Below are 18,532 nucleotides of genomic sequence, written 5' to 3'. Positions count from 1 at the left end.
GAAACAGTTCCCGCCCGAGGGCCGACTGCCTATCCAGCAGCGGCAAGGCTGTTCCTGGGCTCACAGGACCATTTGTTCCATTACACAATCTCCTGAAGCCATTTAGAGGGAGCTCAAACAACTGCCTGTACCAACACGACACATGGCTTCCCATCCCGACTCTTTGCTAATCCAGACGCTCTAACCATCTTTCTTTAAGATGCCATATGGTTGGCAGAAGCCTGTAGATCTAGCAGCACATCTGCTTGTAAGTTTCTCCTTCCCCTCCATCCCCCTAACAAAAGAGGGATTGGGAGACAGACCGAGCGGGCACGCAGGCGTACCTCTGCCCATATATAGTTCTTTCTTTTGAAGCCTGCTAACTAAACACAACTATTAAAGGGAGGATTGGGAATTACTCGGGGCTCGCTCATTTTTAACTCGGCAACGTGGCGATTTATGTGCCCGTCGTGATTTAGAACAAGATTAGAAAAACAAAGGGTGGCTGGTCTCCATTCTCCAAGAGCACGATTACTTGAAAACCACTTCAAAGCTCTCCCTCTGGGAACCCTCGTGAGGCTTTCTTGCCGCGGGAGAGGGACGGCACCCTTGCCTGAAGCTATTTCTCCTCTTCTTTTTGGTCAAGGAAGACAGACAGGCTGAGAAACTAGCAGATACCCAGAGCCTGCTTTGTTAGCAAGCACGGCGCGGCTGTATGCTAATGAGCCGGCACCGACACACTGCTTTTCCGTATGATGAGCAAAGATTGTTGACGCTGTTGAAATCCTGGCTCTCCTGGCCTGTGAGCCCACGGGCTGCCTCCTTGGAATCTGGCCCCCAGAAAGACAGGCTGCAAAAAAATAATACATTCGACTCTCCTGATGACTGAAATCTGGCCATTTGTAACTTGGAGCGGTGGGGGGGCGGGGGGAGGGGAGCAGGATTGGGGAAATATTCTAAAATGTTTTATCAGGCCAGGAAGCCAAACTACAGGTGAAAATGATGGGTGTTTTCCAAACTAAAAGTTAAACCTGGTAGACACGTGTGTGTGATGGAGGCCAGGGCGCTGGGCTTCAGGAGCAAAAATCTGAAGGGTGGGGGTGGGGGCAGTTGGTCCTCGCCTCTGTAACATAGGGACGGCTGGGACATTCCCTCCGGACTGGGGCAGAGAGCCCTCTGCAGATGGGACGGCCCCACCAGCGGCACCTCATGGTCACAGGTGAAAAGCCAAGTTTCTGATCCCCTGGTACGTGTGTTTGCTCCGTGTTGGTTGACCAGGCATCTTTTCCAAGTCCGTGCAAATGAGACAGTAAAAAGGCAAACCAGATATTCCATTGTTGCAAAAGTGGACTCTTTTTTTCTTTCCGAAGTCAAAGAAGGGTGGAAAAGGAAGCTCCATCGTTTAAAATGCTGAGCTCGTTAAGCGAAATATCCCTTTACCTGCCTGGAAACTCTAAGACTCGAGTATTATTATTTTGATTTAATAGGTTGTGGAGACTGAGGCTTTGAAAGGGTAAAAAGCAGCAGCAGCAGCAGCAGCAGCAGCAGCAGCAGCAGCAAAACTTCAGTAAAGCTGCAGTGAGGAAATGCCAAACCCCAGGGCGCGTGGGTGGCTCAGTGAGTTAAGCATCCAACTTCAGCTCAGGTCATGATCTCATGGTTCCTGGGTTCAAGCCCCGTGTTAAGCTCTGTGCTGACAGCATGGAGCCTGGGAGCCTGCTTTAGATTCTGTATCTCCCCNAAAAAAAAAAAAAAAATTTAAAAAAAAAAAAAAAAAAAAAAAGGAACTGCCAAACCCCAAAGCCGTGTGGATCTCAAGTCGGGTAGGCTCCAGGTGTTCAGGGACAATTCAGCACAGATACGCCCCCTCAGGACATGCCCAGGGGCCAGGCTGCCCACCTGAGCAGACCACTGTCAGCTGCTGAGCAATAACCTAGTTGAAATTAGTATGCCGGTGGGGGCACCAAACTGTAAATTCCATTTACTTATAATCTACAATATGATTAAAAAATTCATGTAACTGAAATGCAAAAACATAAATTCAAAAAAGCACTGAATATTATAATGTAAGTATTGGAATTTAGCCATTCGAAGAGTATTCCCTTCAAATTATTCCCCTTGGGGACATGGGAACAGCATGTGTTTTCCAACCACGCGGCCACTGCCTAGATCTTGCCGACAGGTTCCTTCTTTCTGAAACCTCCTGCCTAGCCTCAGGCTTCATGGGTGGATACACGTCTAAGTCTGTGACTATGTGTCCAATGCATTTCACCAAAATCATACTCTTCCCCCCAAGGAAAGAGCGAACGCAGTCCCCCACTACCAAAAGTTATGCAGTCAAGCTTCCCACATTTGGTGAAATGGCAAGGGTCAGCACATCCGGAGTGTGATGGATAAGCCTCGCCCTGGGAAAACCACCTTCATGATCATGGAATCTCCCCTGCCAGCTACGTATAAAAATCATACTTTTTAATATAAAATACATGCAGTGTAAGTTATACTACCCAATGATTACGCAGACTAGATGCTGGGAACCTGATCCTGTTATCAACAGGAACAATAAACTGTTATTAACAATTGCTTTGTTACCACTGAGATGCAGCTATGTAGAATGACGACTTCGAATTAAAAAAAAAAATCTAGGTTGAAATCTGAGAGTGGTCCCAGGCAAATTTTTCTAAGCCTGTTTCATTTCCAATCTAAATGATTCTACTGCCTCCCAGGACTATTTGGAGTTAGAGACAGCGTGAAAAGTGCCTGGCACTTAGAGATCCTCACTAAGTGAAAATACAATCATCATCATCATTATTATTTTTAATAAAGTGCTTCAGGGGTGCCCGGGGGGTTCCGTCAGGTGAGCGTCGGACTCTTGATTTTGGCTCAGGTCATGAGCCGGAGATGAGATGGTCGTGAGATGGAGCCCCGTGTCAGGATTCTCTGCTTCGGGCTCTCTCTCCCTCTCTCTCTGCCCCTCCCCTGCTCATGCTGGCTTTCTCTGTCTCTTTCTCTCAAAATAAATAAACATTAAAAAAAAAAAAAGGTGCTTCAGAGCATATACACAGTGCTCCACGTCCACATATATGAGTTCACCTAACTCTGAAAACAGCCCTGAAAATACGAAGTGCTGCTTCTTTCAAATGAATGAGGCAATTAAGAATCCATAATAACATAGCGAAAGCAATAAGCAGTATGAACTATTATTATTATTATTATTGAGACTTTTCTATGTGCAGTTAACTGAGCGAAGGGTTTTTCCAGCCATTTGTAAGTCGTTAATAGCAACCTTTTAAAGAAGGCATTATGGTTACTAATGTGATCCTCATTTTAGAGACAAGAAAGTGAGGCTCAGAGGTGCCCCAACACCTTGCCTTATTTGCATAGTAAGTGGAGAGCTAGAACACAATCCCGGGTCAGTCATCTAACCCCATAACCCTGACAACGGCTATAAAACAGCGAAGACAGGACGGAAATCTGGTGCTCCTTTGTCTACACCACATTGTCCTTGGGTGGAACTTAACTAAAAGCAACTGGACATTTGACAAGGAAGTCTCCTGGCCAAAAAAGAAAAAATCTTTGTCCTCACCAAATGTCCAGGTATGCTAGTAAATTCTATAGGGTCCGTGGTTCAAGTATCGTGTGTGTATGCGCACTCACACAGAGCCTGAATGCTGGGTGCCCTCTCCAGCATCGTGAAAAATTAGAGCAGCCTTCTTTAGAAGATGGAAGGACGTGACATATGCATTTCAATGCATCGCACACACAAACACACCCCATCAGAGCTGTCATTATCTATTTGGAACCTCACATCACTGAAGTTGTCAGAAATTTCCTATCAAGAGAATAGTCTTTCAATAAAAGTTAACTATCAATAGAAGGCTTCTGAATCAAAATGATCTGCTGTGGACGCTAGGACATTTGGAGGCTGCCGATCAGATGCTGACGTGAAGCAAAGGGAGCTCAGGGCTCGTATGTGACTAAGCAGATAGCTCTCCCCACACAAAGCCCCGGGCTGTCCCCAAGACTCTCCCCTGGCTTCTGGGCAGTGGCACTCAGGGGCTGTAATCTGGGGTGGGTTTTTCTCGAGCCTCTGCTCTCTCCCTCCTCGCATCCCCCTCATCTGAGTGGACCTGGGCTGACTTCCAAAATCACTGGGTCCCCGTCATGTCCAGGTTCCTAATTTCACCGCTGACTCCAACCCAGGTCAGAACAGAATAGGATTTTAACCAACCAACCAAACAAACAACCAAACAACCAAACAAATACCTTTGCTATCACTTTACTGCTTCCAAATTCATTAATCTTTGGTCACATTTCCAGTCAACAGTCAAAAGCAGTTTCCAGGAGGGTCTGAATGTAATAGACTGTGAACGGAGACATGTTACTTGGAATTTAGTATCGTATAAGCACAAAGGGCCCCACGCTTTCAAACTTAAAGGAGAGGAGTCTCAAAGGCCCCTCCAGAGTATTCTGGAATGCATCGTTAGGGGACAGCACTTCTGATCTGTCAGGGGTGGAGATCTGAATATTGACTGTCCCCACGAGAGTGCTCCCCAGAGGCAGACATTGTGAATGGTTTTGTCCTTCATTAGTTTCAAGGGCTGCAGTAGTCCTGGGCTATAGCATGAGAACAAAAATCCTGTTTCATTCTAACTTTGCTAAAGGTGTAGGGAAGACCTATTTAATGTTCACCTCCTGGAGCATAGGATGACCTCCGATGACAGTCTGTGCATGCTGTTCCCTGTGCTGAGCGCTTTGGCAATGCACACAGCTAACATTTATTGAGTACTTACTGTGTGCCAGGCGCTGCTCTGAACATTCATGTAATAATTCACGCAATCCTCTTAAGAACCCCATGAAATACATAACACAACTGTCATAATTTTATAGATGTCGGGCCCCGCGTTGGGCTCTGTGCTGACTGCCGGCTCAGAGCCTGGAGCCTGTTTCAGTCTGTGACTCCCTCTCTCTCTGACCCTCCCCTGCTCACGCTGTCTCTCTCTCTCTCCTAGAAATAAATAAAACATTAAAAAAAAAATCTTATTAAAGAAGTGGGCAGAGTGGGTATTTGAAGACGCGCCACCTGGGTTCAGAAGGCACACTCTTAACTACCCTTCCCTGTGACGACTCTCTGAGACATTAAGTAGGAAAGGGTGTGATCCTCAGCCGACCAGTCATGGGAGTTTGGTGACATTCAGCCTCTCTCTACCCAAACGTCTTCAAAGCAAAATGTAATTTTTTCCACACATGTCCTGCCTGTCCATCTCATAAGATCCTTAGGAGACTTCATTTTATATTTGTGTTCTCACTCTCACTCTGCTTTCTTTTTCCCATGAGCAAAGGTCTAGTGTAGGCCCACTGGGTGTAACCTCTTTGAGGGGAGGGTCAGTATCCAATACATTTCAGTAGACCCCATGGCAAGAGCTCACATTTGGTTATCTTCAACACAGCCTCAGAAATTGCCTCTTTGGATGCTAGTAGGGGCCCCTTTTGCTTTCCAATGGAAGAAGGGGGCATAGGTTTGTGCATCCTGCATTTGGCGTTTAAATGTCTTTTCCAAATGGTCTCAGATGAAATGAAAAGGCAGTGAAATCAGCCAGCCCCAGTGAGATATACAGGGACGGTCTGACCAGAAATAAGCTAGGGAAAATCAAGTGGTAGCTTCTCTTCTGGAAGCCCCCAAGGTCAGCTGTGTCATCGGCTCAGGGTGCTCAGGGATTTTAAAGACACTGCCACAACGGAGTGAACACAGCTCTGGTGATGGAAGGGAGACAAGATTAGATATAAAACAGAAATACTGCCATTCCAGAGAGAGAAAATTGTTAATACAAATGAACAGCTGTTTGGGAAGAAAACATTATTTCCCCAAACCCAGACAAAGCTCTATTTATTACATTTCAGAGACACTTAAATTATAGTGTCTGAAAGCTATCCTATCGTGGGTTTATCTGTGACACCTAAATTATCCCCAAATCTGAAAGGTTAGGCCAAAATAAAGGCTTTACTGTGAGAAAGACTTCTAGAGAGAAAGTTCCTCTTTTTCCTCAAAGGAGCAGGTGAATAAATTCACTGTGTAGCATAGCCAAATGAGTACTAAATTCCAGCACTAAACTTTCTGGAAATGCAATGGAATATTAAATGCAAAATTCATTCCAAGATGCTAATGTATGCTATTTAAAAATCTAAATGCATAGTTCCCTGTTTCCATTGGTCTGTTTATATTCTTGTGTTCACATGGGTTCTCGACTGCACCCAGCTCCGGGCCTGCCCCAAGGGCTCCCCAGAAGTCGTGGAATGTTTTGTGCTCGCTGTGGGGGCCTAGTCCTGTTCTGGAAGATGCTGGACATGGTATCAGCCCCTGACCCTCCCAGAGGAGACCAGGGCTCACTAACACCTTTCTCACTGACTAGCATGTGTCTGGCCACCTCAAGGAATTTCTGGGAAGTAGACTGTCACACTCTGGTAAAATAAATAAATACAAATTCATTCATTCATTCATTCATTCACTCCTTTTGGCTAAGGGGGAAAAAAAGAAGAAAATCCTATTTGGTGGGGTCTAGGGAAGTTACACGATGGACCAAGTGACCAGATTAGGGGTCCACGGTGGCCTTGACTCAGTCCTTTTCACTCATCCCTCCAGTCAATTCAAATACAGCACAGGCTTTAGGCTCGACAGGAAACACAACCAAAACAACACCATAAAGAAGTCCACTAAAATCCGTAATCAGCTGTGATGCTTCCTCACCATGTGGTGACCTGACCGTGAACGCCACGGGGCCACCCTGGAGTCTCTATCACCTGACCTGAGACACGTGCTTCCCTCCTCTCATCGGCGCTGGGATCCGCTCTACCTTACTTCCGACACACCTCGTGGGGTGCAGTGTGGCTTCGTAAGTTAGTGAAGGCTTGAGAGTTTTCTAGGGAAAGGTGTTATGGTGTTATGTAAATACACAGTATTATTTTGTCTTTATTCCAGCATTACTGGTTTGAAATAGTTCAGTGTGTGTAAATATGTTTAATAATGTGTATTAATTAGATTTGTTTTCTTTTTTTTTTTTTTTTGAAATTCCCTGGCGTCTCAGCTAACTAAGTGGTAGCAGGCTTACTGGTGCAGGGAACGGCTAAGGACAGTCTCCGACAGCCATCCATTGGTCTCTGTCCCATTCAGATCAAATCCTAGCTAGGTGAACCTACTCATGGGTGTCGTCATTTACTTGAGCACAAGACAGAATCGCTAGGTGGTGACCCCCTCGTAAGAGGCAGACTCAAACGTTAAAGTTCACAGCACGCGACATCCCAGAGAATGGGACGAAGTAGGCACGCTCCCTGTAAGCAGTTGGTATGATGGAAAAGCCTAAGGGTGCAATGTTGGGGAAAAAAAAACAACCTTTTTTTTAAGTACCAGTAATACCACCACATGCTTTATACTGAAGTTTCCAAAAATAAATATTATTCTGAAGATCAAGTGTCAATCGGGGCCAGGTTAACCATTGACAGCCACTTCTGTTCCCCTCTATGAATAGCATTTTCGCCAACCCTGTCAGCAATGTAGGGTCAAGAGGATCTGACCATGGCACCCCGACTTTCTTCACAGGGTTCTGAATAAGGCTTATTGCCAGCCTTCTCTCTAGACAATAGCCACCTACGCCTGCTGGCAGTCACAGGAGCACTGAGAGCTCACACTTGTTGCATGGACAGGTACTTCCAGGAGACGCTGCTTTTTAAACATCCTGTGTGGGCATGTGTCCATGTGGCAGAATGGTCTTGTCTTCTTCCCCATCACAGATGGCAGAGAGTCCTCCCCATGAGAATGGAGTCAAAAGCATAGGCTCCAGAATTATCATAAAGATGGGGAGAAGGTGTCCATGAATTACTGAAAAACTCACAGAACTCATCATATGCTGAGTTAGATGACTAGTGTTACCCTAGAGAACACTTTTTGTAATGTGTATTATTTTCTCCCTCCTAAGATAAAATTCTGCGCAGAGGCCCACACTGTGATTGGATTGTGCTGTACAGGCATCATAACAAGTGCCTGAGTCAGCACGGTCTTGGGCTGGATGGGAGCAGTCCGGGCTAGCAGACTGGAGCCCACCAGGAGGTGTGAGGCATAGAACCATGCCTCGACATTGGGAACCCAAGGGAGGTCAGACGGAAGTCACGTGCTGCTCCTCATCCTGGGCTTATGTCTGAAATGATCTTCCAAAGGGTGGAGTCCAAAGAATATTATTACTCTCTGCCTACACCCCACTCTCCTTCAGGGTCAAGAATCACTCTCTACAATTCCCTATCTGATTTCCTATCTGTTCCTTCCCTGTGTTCCACGTCTTCACTCTGGTCACAGTGCATCAGAACTGCCTCCAGGAAGAAAGGTCAGCCCCTTGTGAGCAGGGGCTGGGTCTCCCTGGCAGCCACCACCCTGTGCAGCAGGCGCAGGCCTGACATGGGCAGGTGTTGAAGGAAAGAAGGACTTGTAATCACAGCATCACAAACCGCGTGGATAAAGCACCGAGTGGCCTGAAATCAGATGGCCTCACAGCCACCACATCACCCTTTTTATAGAGATGACTTTCAAGGAAGCGCTGGCAAAAGCTGCCATCTCCACCTTCCGCTGGAGTAGAGAATTAATTACATTTGTGGAAATCATGTTGCTTTCGCTTCTGAAGAATCAGGGTTTTTTTCCCTAAGACAAAATAGATTTTAAAAAAAGAGGGCAATGCCTTGGTGCGGAGAAGGCCTCGGGGACTTTCTAGGGAGAGAATTTCACTGGCAGCAGCTGGAGACACAGCACTGTGATCTTGCTAAAGCTGTTTAAGTACCACACACGCCGTCGAAGCTGGTGTTTCCCAGCTGACCAAGAGGCAGGGACGCCAACGCAACGTGAAGAAAATACCACAGCATTCACCTGTCCGGCAAACATTTACCGAACACCTACAATACCCTCTCTACTGGGAAATGGTGGAGAACAAGACGGAGGAGACATCGCTCCAACAGGATTGTGTAGTTGACAGGATCCATATCTGGGGGATTTTGCAGAGACGCTTCCGGGGGAGTGCTGGCAGAGAAACCTCACTGGTGGAATGGACGCAAGTTAAATCAATGCTTTTGCTTGAGGACTTACTCGTGATGCCATCAAGGCCACATGACTTGGTTAACTCTGTTTAAACAGACTTCCAGGGGTGCCAGGGTGGCTCAGTTGGTTAAGCAGCTGACTTCGGCTCAGGTCATGATCTTGCAGTTCGTGGGTTCGAGCCCCGCATTGGACTCGGTGCTGACAGCTCAGAGCCTGGAGCCTGCTTCAATTCTGTGTCTCCCTCTCTCTCTGACCCTCCCCTGTTCTCTCTCTCTCTCTCAGAAATAAATAAATAAATAAATAAATAAACAAACAGACTTCCAAATATATTTTATGAGCACTGGCCGAGGTGGCCACCCGAGTAGATTAGATACCGGCCCTGCCCCTCACAGAGGTCACAGCACCTCCAGAATGACCTTGGCACATGGGTAAGGAAAGCAGTAGGCAGGGGTGCAAGGGGAGGTCCCGTGCAGGTGAGCGGTCTTAGCCCTCAGAAGAGGAATTCATTGAAGAAAACTTCTGCATTGGCTCTAAAGCAGTGCGTGTTACTGATGATCCAAAAAAGGCACAATAGAACACTCATCTGCACCAATGACCCTGACACAGAGTAATATGGAGGTAAAGTGGACTGCCTCACTGGTAGCAAAGGTTTTGATGCGATCCGTTTCACGGGAGAATGCTCATACAGTTCAAGTCTGACTGGCTGTGCCCGGGAAAAGAAAATGTTTTCCATCGATGCAAGTTTTTTGGATACTAAGGAAACGGACTTCTAGAGCCTCTCAAGGACTCTGCGAGTCATGCCACAGACAGAAGGAACTGCTGACTCCTGAGTCCACGCTGCGGGATTCAAACAGACTGCAAAGATACCGCCTTCCCCAAGCAGCATTCCTGGGACCGCGAGGCCAGGACACCTTTCAGAGCAGCGAACAGGCTGAGCAGGGAACAGACAGGCTGACCCAGTGCACTTTCTCTTTGATCAACCTTATATTTGACTGTATTTTAGTAAATTATCCATGTAGTTGTATTTTGACAGCTCTCTTTACAGCAGTAAAACAAAATGTGTGCATCGCAAATGGCAAAGATTCAAATTTCAGCTATGTTTATCCAAAATAGCACTGAGCTGCTTCTGTACTTATGCTATACTGCCTACAGCTTTACGGAAGGGGAGACAGATGGGATGAATTTAGCAGGGAAACAGCTGTGGCTTGAAGAAGAGACAAGCAAAAGTTTTGCTATCAGGCTTCATTATGTATCAAGGTACCAGTGAAATGTGTATCCGTAAAGCAGCCAAAAAAGTGTTTTTCATTTGACTCGTGATAATTACCCTTTCTCGACAGCTGACAATGTTCTAAGTGGCATTAAATAGGTATAATAATTAAGCAATAAGATACAACAGGCAGCACCTTGCTGGGAAACGTGGTTCCCCTCAGGTGAGCTTGGAAGGCAGAGGCTAAGTCAGAGGCCACTGACTTCAACCACCTGAGGGACGCAGTGAGAGGCTGTTGGCGGGGGTACACCCCCCAGGAAACAGCAGAGAAACCGCCTGGGGAGACTGGAAGCTGGGAGCTTATTTGTGACGGTGACATCACAGAAAGAAATTGACCCCCTGCCTTCTCCCCCTGACTCCACAAAGGATGCGCGCCCTTTGCCTCTGCTGGACGTGCTTGTGGAAATGGGGAGCCGGGCTGGTCCTCCTCGGAATCATCTTCGTCTGTGCTCAGGTGTCCAGTTAGGTGTTTCTCAAGACTGGGCTGCATCAACGTTCGGACAAGGGGAAATTTCCGGGCTTTACAATGATGACCAGTCACGTTGCTAGTTAAGCGTGTTCGGATGGGCCGTTCCCGGACAGTACTGGTCCCACTCTCACCGGCAGCCTTGGGGAAGACTGACCAACCTCTACCGCCAACCCAGACCCTCCTATGCAGACGAGTGTGCACTGCACAAACTTGACATCTGCAGTAAGCAACCATGCACTTGGTGGGGGAAAAATATTGTGCCTCTTTATTGCTTGCCTTAAGTAGAGGTGTCTATACTGGGTGACCGACAAAGAAAAAAATATATACATTTATATATAATATAGGCACATTATTAACACCTGATAAATTGCTCTATTAAATAGATTTAAAAAATGTTTTATTGTTTATTTATTTTTGAGAGAGAGAGAGACAGAGCATGAGCGGGAGAGGGGCAGAGAGAGAGACACACACAGAATTGGAAGCAGGCTCCAGGCTCTGAGCTGTCAGCACAGAGCCCGACGTGGGCCTCCAACCTGCTGACCACGAGATCATCACCTGAGCTAAAGTCTGACACGTAACAGACTGAGCCCCCCAGGTGCCCCTAAGTAGAGCTTTTAATAAATCTAACCCGTGCCACACTGATGGATAACACCCTCAGGCTCCACCCAGGTCAGTAGCGTTAATTCTGCCACGGTAACAGAAAGGAGAATCACAGAGACAGCCTGAAAAAGGAGCAAACACTGTGACATATATAAACCCGGGTGTGACAGTGGTATCTGGCGGCACAAAGGTTACCGCACCACCACTGGGTGGTCATGAATGGAAAGCATGAACATGCTCAAAAGCATGTGAGAACTGAGTAGAAACTTACTACCTTCTCAGTTTTTGCCGTCACATTCTTTTCGCGCTCAGACAAGAGGCTGTACTTTCCTTTCACAAACAATTGTTGTCCCCTGCGGCCTTTTAGCAACGCTCCGCTACTTTTCCAGTGACTTTTAACCTGGCAACACCTCTCAGGACTCACCGGACTGCGTCTTGACAAGCCCCCTCGTGGCCACTGCATTTGTGAGTCCACTAGGATCATTGTCTCTTTTAGAGGCAGAAAGACCATGAGGTATTGTAGACAGAGCACAGGCTTTGTTGTCCGGCAAACCTGTGTGTAGTGTCGCTTCACCTCTAATGGACAATGAACCCGGTCACATTTCCTTCCTCTGGGTCTCAGTTTCCTCATTTGTAAACTGGGGTAAACTGAGGAGGGCTTTTGTAGAGCACCTAGTGTAACGTCATGGTAAACTGTCAATAATTAGGAATGACCTTTGTTTGTTTTTATTCTTTTTTTTTTTTTTAAATGTTTTATTTATTTCTAGGAGAGAGCGTGAGCAGGGGAGGGTCAGAGAGAGAGGAAGTCACAGACTGAAACAGGCTCCAGGCTCCGAGCTGGCAGCCAGCACAGAGCCCAACGCGGGGCTCGAACCCACAAACCGCGAGATCATGACCTAAGCAAAAGTCGGAAAGTCGGACGCTTAACCGACTAAGCCACCCAGGCGCCCCGGCCTTTGTTTTTAATGTAAGGAAAGATTTTACTGAATTGCCCTTCCTGCCATTCTCTTATTTCAAATGATTGCTCCTTTTCTATTCCTTCTCACTATTCATCCATCTGCCTTGAGTTTATGGTAACATAAACATACTTGAGAGTGTGACTATTTTAGGCTCTCTACCGCATTTTATCCCATCCATCGGCACCTAAGATTTTCACGGATACTTGGGTGTGAGATACGTTTGCAACACTTAAGGCACCTATGTTGGGACTCCATTCAGAAACTGACCAGGTGCCCCTTAGGGAACCACAGCCGTGCCTGAGTGTTTGGAGAGCAGCTCAGAGGACACAGAGAATGAGAACATAAAATAATGCCATATCTGATTGGTACCGCACAGGAACTTTTTAAAAATCGGTATCACGGGAGCTAAAATATTCCTAAGTTATTCACATCAGCCTCCCTTCTTCATAGACTTGAGAGCAATGCCACATGATTCTGGTTCCACCTCTGTCATGTAAGTGGCCATGTAACCTCCCTGCGCCTCAATTTCCTGAGTAGTGCTTGCCTCATAGGGTTATACAAGAATTAGACATGCCAATAAAGGTAAGCATTTAGAACAATGGCTGGTGCATCGAAAGTATTATCTAAAGTTAGCTGTTGCTGGAGCGCTGGGGTGGCTCAGTTCGTTGAGCATCTGACTCTTAATTTTGGCTCAGGTCATGATCCCAGGATTGTGGGATCGAGCCCCACACTGGGTTCTGAGCTGAGTGTGGAGCCTGTTAAACATTCTTTTCTCTCTCTAACCCTGTCCCCAACTCTCTCTAAATTAAAAAATGAAGTTAGCTACTGCAATATTAGTGATAATAACTGTAATGATAATTTATTACATATGTATTATGTGCTGCATGATTACGTGCTGGGTAATAATCATTATTATTATAAGGTGTGTCAGAAAGTTTGTACATGGTAGCAAGAAGTTTCATACAATGTGTAATGGCTGCCAAACTATGGAAACTGGAAGTCAACAAGACAGCCTGGAAACAAGAACCCTTAGGGCCTGAAATGAAAGTAGAGACAGGGTCATGGGCCCTGTTGGCTGAAGGCGTGGATGAATTTTTCTCTTATGGCAAAGATCTTAAGTTTTGAGTCGCCAGGCTTCTTCATAAGAAGTATGCTCCTAAAATTAGTAACTTGTTCAGACCCACACACAAGTCAAGATCAAATGCAACTATGTCTTGTAACCTCTTGAGACCTCATTTCAGGATGGATCCCGAAGGTTCCTACAGAGAGATCTTGATCTATACCAGGATATTTGATGATTACATTTCTGACAGAGAGAGATGCCTTGGGTTTTGCAGCCAAAATGAGAAGAAAACACACCACAGTCCAGAGGCAATGCCGTCTAAGTCAAGTCAAGGTCTCCAATCTCTTTGTTTCCTCATACTGTTAAGTGATGATAACCACCTTTGATAACCACTTACCCGGGGGTTGGAGGGTGCGAGCTGAAATTCACAAAGCATGCATGAGGCTGCAATTATATAAATACAGAAACGATCTCTCTTTTAGAAATCAGTTTTGAGTGACTTCAATCCATATGTTAAATGCTTTATAAAACTAATGAAAAATTAAGCTTCAGGTACACTGTACTTTGACACCAACCATCAACATTACAAATCCCATGTTTGCACAAAGACTGCTACCATCAGAAAATTCAGAAATATACTCACTGTATTTAAAAAAAAATTCTCAACACATGATACCAGTCAACAGTGGGAAGCCATTATCAATGTGGAGTCTGATGGGCTAGGCAAAGCAAAGACATTTTTACTTAAAGGGTGGATTCTTTTCCTATATTTTCTACAAGCCTCTGATATAACATTAAAAAGAAAGAACTGTGCCTTGGATGTAAAATCGACTATTAAACAATGTGGACATTTACATGAGCTATCTCTAGTTTTGTGATAATTTTCGCTTCTGATCTGACACCGAGAATGAAACTACCTTGTGTCTCTGGGATCCACACAGGAGACACGGGCTGAACTTGAATATTCATATGATCCTTTCCATGAAGAAGAATTAGGAAATAATTGACCAATTAATTGTTATAAAGCAGGACGGCCCTTTATGACTCCCAAACCTTGATGTTTCTAACATTTGTGATGAATACGTATGATTCCTCCATCCATTTTCATTTTTGGAAGTTCATCTCTGTATATTCTGTGACAATCTGCTCCCCTAGAATTTGGAATTTAAATAAAACAGATTTGGTTGCTTTCTTCCCCCCACCCCCAGATGTATGCGCAAAGACCCTTCAAAAACATTCTTTAGAAGACAGCGCAATGAGCGTATTTAACATTTATTAAAGTATAGCATCTACCGAAAAACCTCCAGGCTAAGTTCTAACCACCATCACCCAGCACAATTCTGCAGTAGGAAGTTAAAAGCATGATGGGGCACCTGGGTGGCTCAGTCAGTTAAGCGTCTGACTTTGGCTCAGGTCATGATCTCACTGTTTGTGGGTTCGAGCCCCATGTCAGGCTCTGTGCTGACAGCTCAGAGCCTGGAGCCTGTTTCAGATTCTGTGTCTCCCTCTCTCTCTGCCCCTCCCCTGCTCACGCTGTCTGCCTCTCTCTCTCTCTCTCTCTCTCTCAGAAATAAATAAAAGACATTAAAAAAAATTTAGAAGGTAAAAGCATGATGAAAGGTCCAGGAAAAGCACAATGAGAAAGAAGAGATAAAGATGGAAGATTGCCCCCTCAAAATTAAAAGAAAAAAAAAAAAAGAAATAGCCTACTCCTCACCAAAAACAAAAAGTAAACCACTTCCCCTACCCTCACTCCCCCTTTTTTAGTGCTGAGAATGACCCACTTTGACCTAGGTATATTAGTCTAAAAATAAAGGCTAAAAGACTGCTTTTCCTTACATATTTGCATGAAAAGAATTATAGATACAGTAAAAAGCTCACTCTAATTTCTTCTAAGAAATCATTTGCTCGAAGCAGATTCTCCCACACTGGCTTCATTATAACTGAGGCACCCGTTTTTTAAAAATTCTATTTATTTTGCCACTGTACGGCCAAATTTGTCATCTATTTCTGCAGGCTTGTTAAACGAATCATCGTTTAGCATTTAATAAGCTGCAAGGCCCAGAGCAGCTACAGAATTTTAGGGGAATTTCCCTACTGGCCAGGGTGGGATAGAAGAGGAAAATAGAACTTGACTACTTGGGGCACCTGGGTGGCTCAGTCAGTTAAGTATGTGACTTAGCTCAGGTCGTGCTCTCACAGTTTGTGAGTTCGAGCCCCGCGTAGGGCTCTGTGCTGACAGCTCAGAGCCTGGAGTCTGCTTCAGATTCTGTGTCTCCCCCTCATTCTCTGCCCCTCCAACACTCGTTCTCTCTCAAAAACACATAAGTAAACATAAAAAAAAAAAAGAAAAAGGAAAAAGAACCCAACTACTCTTCTCAGACCTAATTATGTCAGGCTTTCCCTTTCAGGAAAATAAAACCAGGAGAGGAAGCTGACATCAAGGTAAACTCTACATGCTCCTGGTCGACACAGTGGATGAGCAGGTGGGGGGACACACGACATCTGCATGGAGAGCAAACAACCCCACCTGTCCTCACTCCTGGACCACACATGCTCGGGTGCAGAGACCACTCTGAACCATGTTTTTCTCCTTAGGGCCCAGGATAGCACCCAGCCAGGTCCCGTAAGGAATTTGAAATGGCTGATTTGTGGGGTAACCTTCTCAAACGTGCTATGCCCTGCAAATGTGGTGTCGAGGGCTCTGATGAGCTGAATCACGTCTCACCAGCACCACAAGGGAAATTTACTACAGTGAATTGTGTTGTTCAGTGACACATGACCACATAACTCCTCTATTGGAAATCTGGATTTAATATATGGGGTTTGCCTAAAGTGAGACGCATGGACACCAGCTTGGCTTTCTATCAGGCTGAATTTGGAAGAAGACATTTGGGTTTAGGGTCATTTTATTAAATTTCAGAGCCCCCAGTTTTTTAGCACAATTGAGTGTGCCCAAGACAGACTGAAGCAATGCAAGAAGATGTTTTGCAGTTGGCCCACTTTTTCATTTTAGGGAAATAAAGGGCCTCACAATTCCCTGGGAATTGTTTGCGTTATAGCTTTTAAAACTTTTTATTCCTTCATTCTGAAATAGAAATATTCCCTTCTCTTAATATTGTACTTTTCTTTAAGATTGTGCCCTAGATTTTTCTTTCTTAAAAAAATTTTTTAAACATTTATTCATTTTTGAGAGACAGGCAGAGCACGACTGGGAGAGGGGCAGAGAGCGAGGGAGGCACGGAATCCGAAGCAGGCTCCAGCCTCTGAGCCGTCAGCACAGAGCCCGATGCAGGGCTCGAACCCACAAATCATGAGACCCGGGCCAAAGTCGGACGTTTAACCAACTGAGCCACCCAGGCGCCCCTGCCCAAGATTTTTCTCATTTTATACATTATGGCATTTTATCATAAGCAGTACATATATTTTATATCTATGCATGTATTTATTTATATGTAACTTTAAGATTACTAATGATTGTGGGTACTGAAACAAAATGAACAGTCACAAAGTTATTGTATTCTGCCTCCCCTAGGAAGTTCTCTCTGACCCCTGGATATAGGAAGGCACATCTGGTGTGTTTATTGAAATCCTCACCACATGAATGGCCCATCAGCTGCAAAGTGCTGTGTCTGTTCACTATGCAAGATGCAGGCCCCAATCAAGAGCTCTTCCCTGCAGCTGCTCACCGTCCAGTGGGGACAGGGGCCTGTGTCACCAGGAGACAGTGCAGGCTGCACAAGAAGCATGACTTTAGAAATCTCAATGATTTAATAATGTAAGCTCTGACAAGCACTCTCCCTTGACCAAACCTAGTCGGGTTTCTCTGGGTCTCTTCCCAACTAGGCTTTGACCTTGGGCTTCAGTGTCCGCCCTTGTCCAGTGTGAGCAACAATCTGGTCAGTTAAGAAAGGATCCCTCACCCTCCATATCTGACCAACCTAGATATCTGTCAGAATCCCTCCTCCTTCACCTTTCTCCACGTGATATCTACTCACCCTGCCTGCCCTCCGGAAGCATCCTGTTAGGTTGGTTTGGCCAGAACCCCCTTTATAATTTTCCATCCACTGATTGCCCCGCCCCCACTCCATCCTGCTCCTTGCCAATAACACCCCACTCGCCCTTGCTGTATTTGAAATTGAGGCCAAGTTCTATAAGGTCTCTTGCCCCTGTTTGTGATAGTTCCTGAATAAAATTTTTACTGCTCTAACTCCTCTGAGATTCCGATTTTTCTTGGACACCTCCCCAAGCCTCCCTCTGCTCCTCTAGGGAACAGGCTCATTATTATGGATAATAATAAATGAGATCACAGGGTGCCTGGGTGACTCTGTCAGTTAAGCATCTGACTTCAGCTCAGGTCGTGATCTTGCGGTGCGTGAGTTCAAGCCTCGTGTCGGGCTCTGTGCTGACAGCTCGGAGCCTAGAGCCTGCTTCAGATTCTGTGTCTCCCTCTCTCTCTGTCCCTCCCCCACTCATGCTCTGTCTCTCTCTGTCTCTCAAAAATAAACATTAAAAAAACAACAAATAAGATCACATATTAAGCTTAGCTAGAGCCACATCCTTATCAGCCACCCAAAAAGACGCTCCCTCTTTTCTTATTCATACCTAAGCCATGTATTCTAACACCCCCAACGGGTACAATCCCCTGACCATAGTGCACTAGGGAGTGGACGCATCATCTGTGTGGCTCTCAGATGACCCCACGTGAAGGGGCATCTCGGCCCCACATGACGGTGTGAGGCCATCAACTGGAAACAGAATTTTAGCCCCACTGCAATTAGTTCTCAGATGTTGGGCTTGGCCTCTGTACCTCAGACCCATCGAAGGGAAGACAACACTAATAATCCATCTTCCACAGCTTATATGAAAAGAAGTATCTCTGTTTTAAAGGTCATTGAATATATCACAGCTCGATAGTTGAAGCAAAATACCATATTCATCAGTGAAACAGGAAAGTTTAGCAGCATTCATCTGTTCCCATTTTAAATTTACCACAGTATGTAAATGAGAGGATTTAAAAAAGCACCAAGCAAAAATCTGAGCTAGGTGTGACCAAAAAGCACAATCAGAAGCAAATTTGTGAGCCTGAAGTGCGGGAGTTTGCCAAATGGGCTGGTGCTTACAT

At 45.5% G+C, this 18,532-nt stretch overlaps 1 protein-coding gene and 1 non-coding gene across 8 annotated transcripts in view; both read right to left on the bottom strand.

Moving 5' to 3' along the window:
- The window catches only part of SDCCAG8 (SHH signaling and ciliogenesis regulator SDCCAG8), a 250,681-nt gene that overhangs the window by 25,286 nt on the left and 206,863 nt on the right, over positions 1-18,532 (bottom strand). The window lies entirely within an intron of this gene.
- Positions 2,271-2,434, bottom strand: LOC144229732 (U1 spliceosomal RNA). Its single transcript, XR_013334579.1, has one exon. It is a non-coding gene; the product is annotated as a U1 spliceosomal RNA (small nuclear RNA).

This window comes from Crocuta crocuta, unplaced genomic scaffold, assembly GCF_008692635.1.
Source record: "Crocuta crocuta isolate KB4526 unplaced genomic scaffold, BGI_CrCroc_1.0 scaffold243, whole genome shotgun sequence".
NCBI classification, from domain to species: domain Eukaryota; kingdom Metazoa; phylum Chordata; class Mammalia; order Carnivora; family Hyaenidae; genus Crocuta; species Crocuta crocuta.
This window is presented reverse-complemented; position numbering and strand designations above follow the sequence as displayed.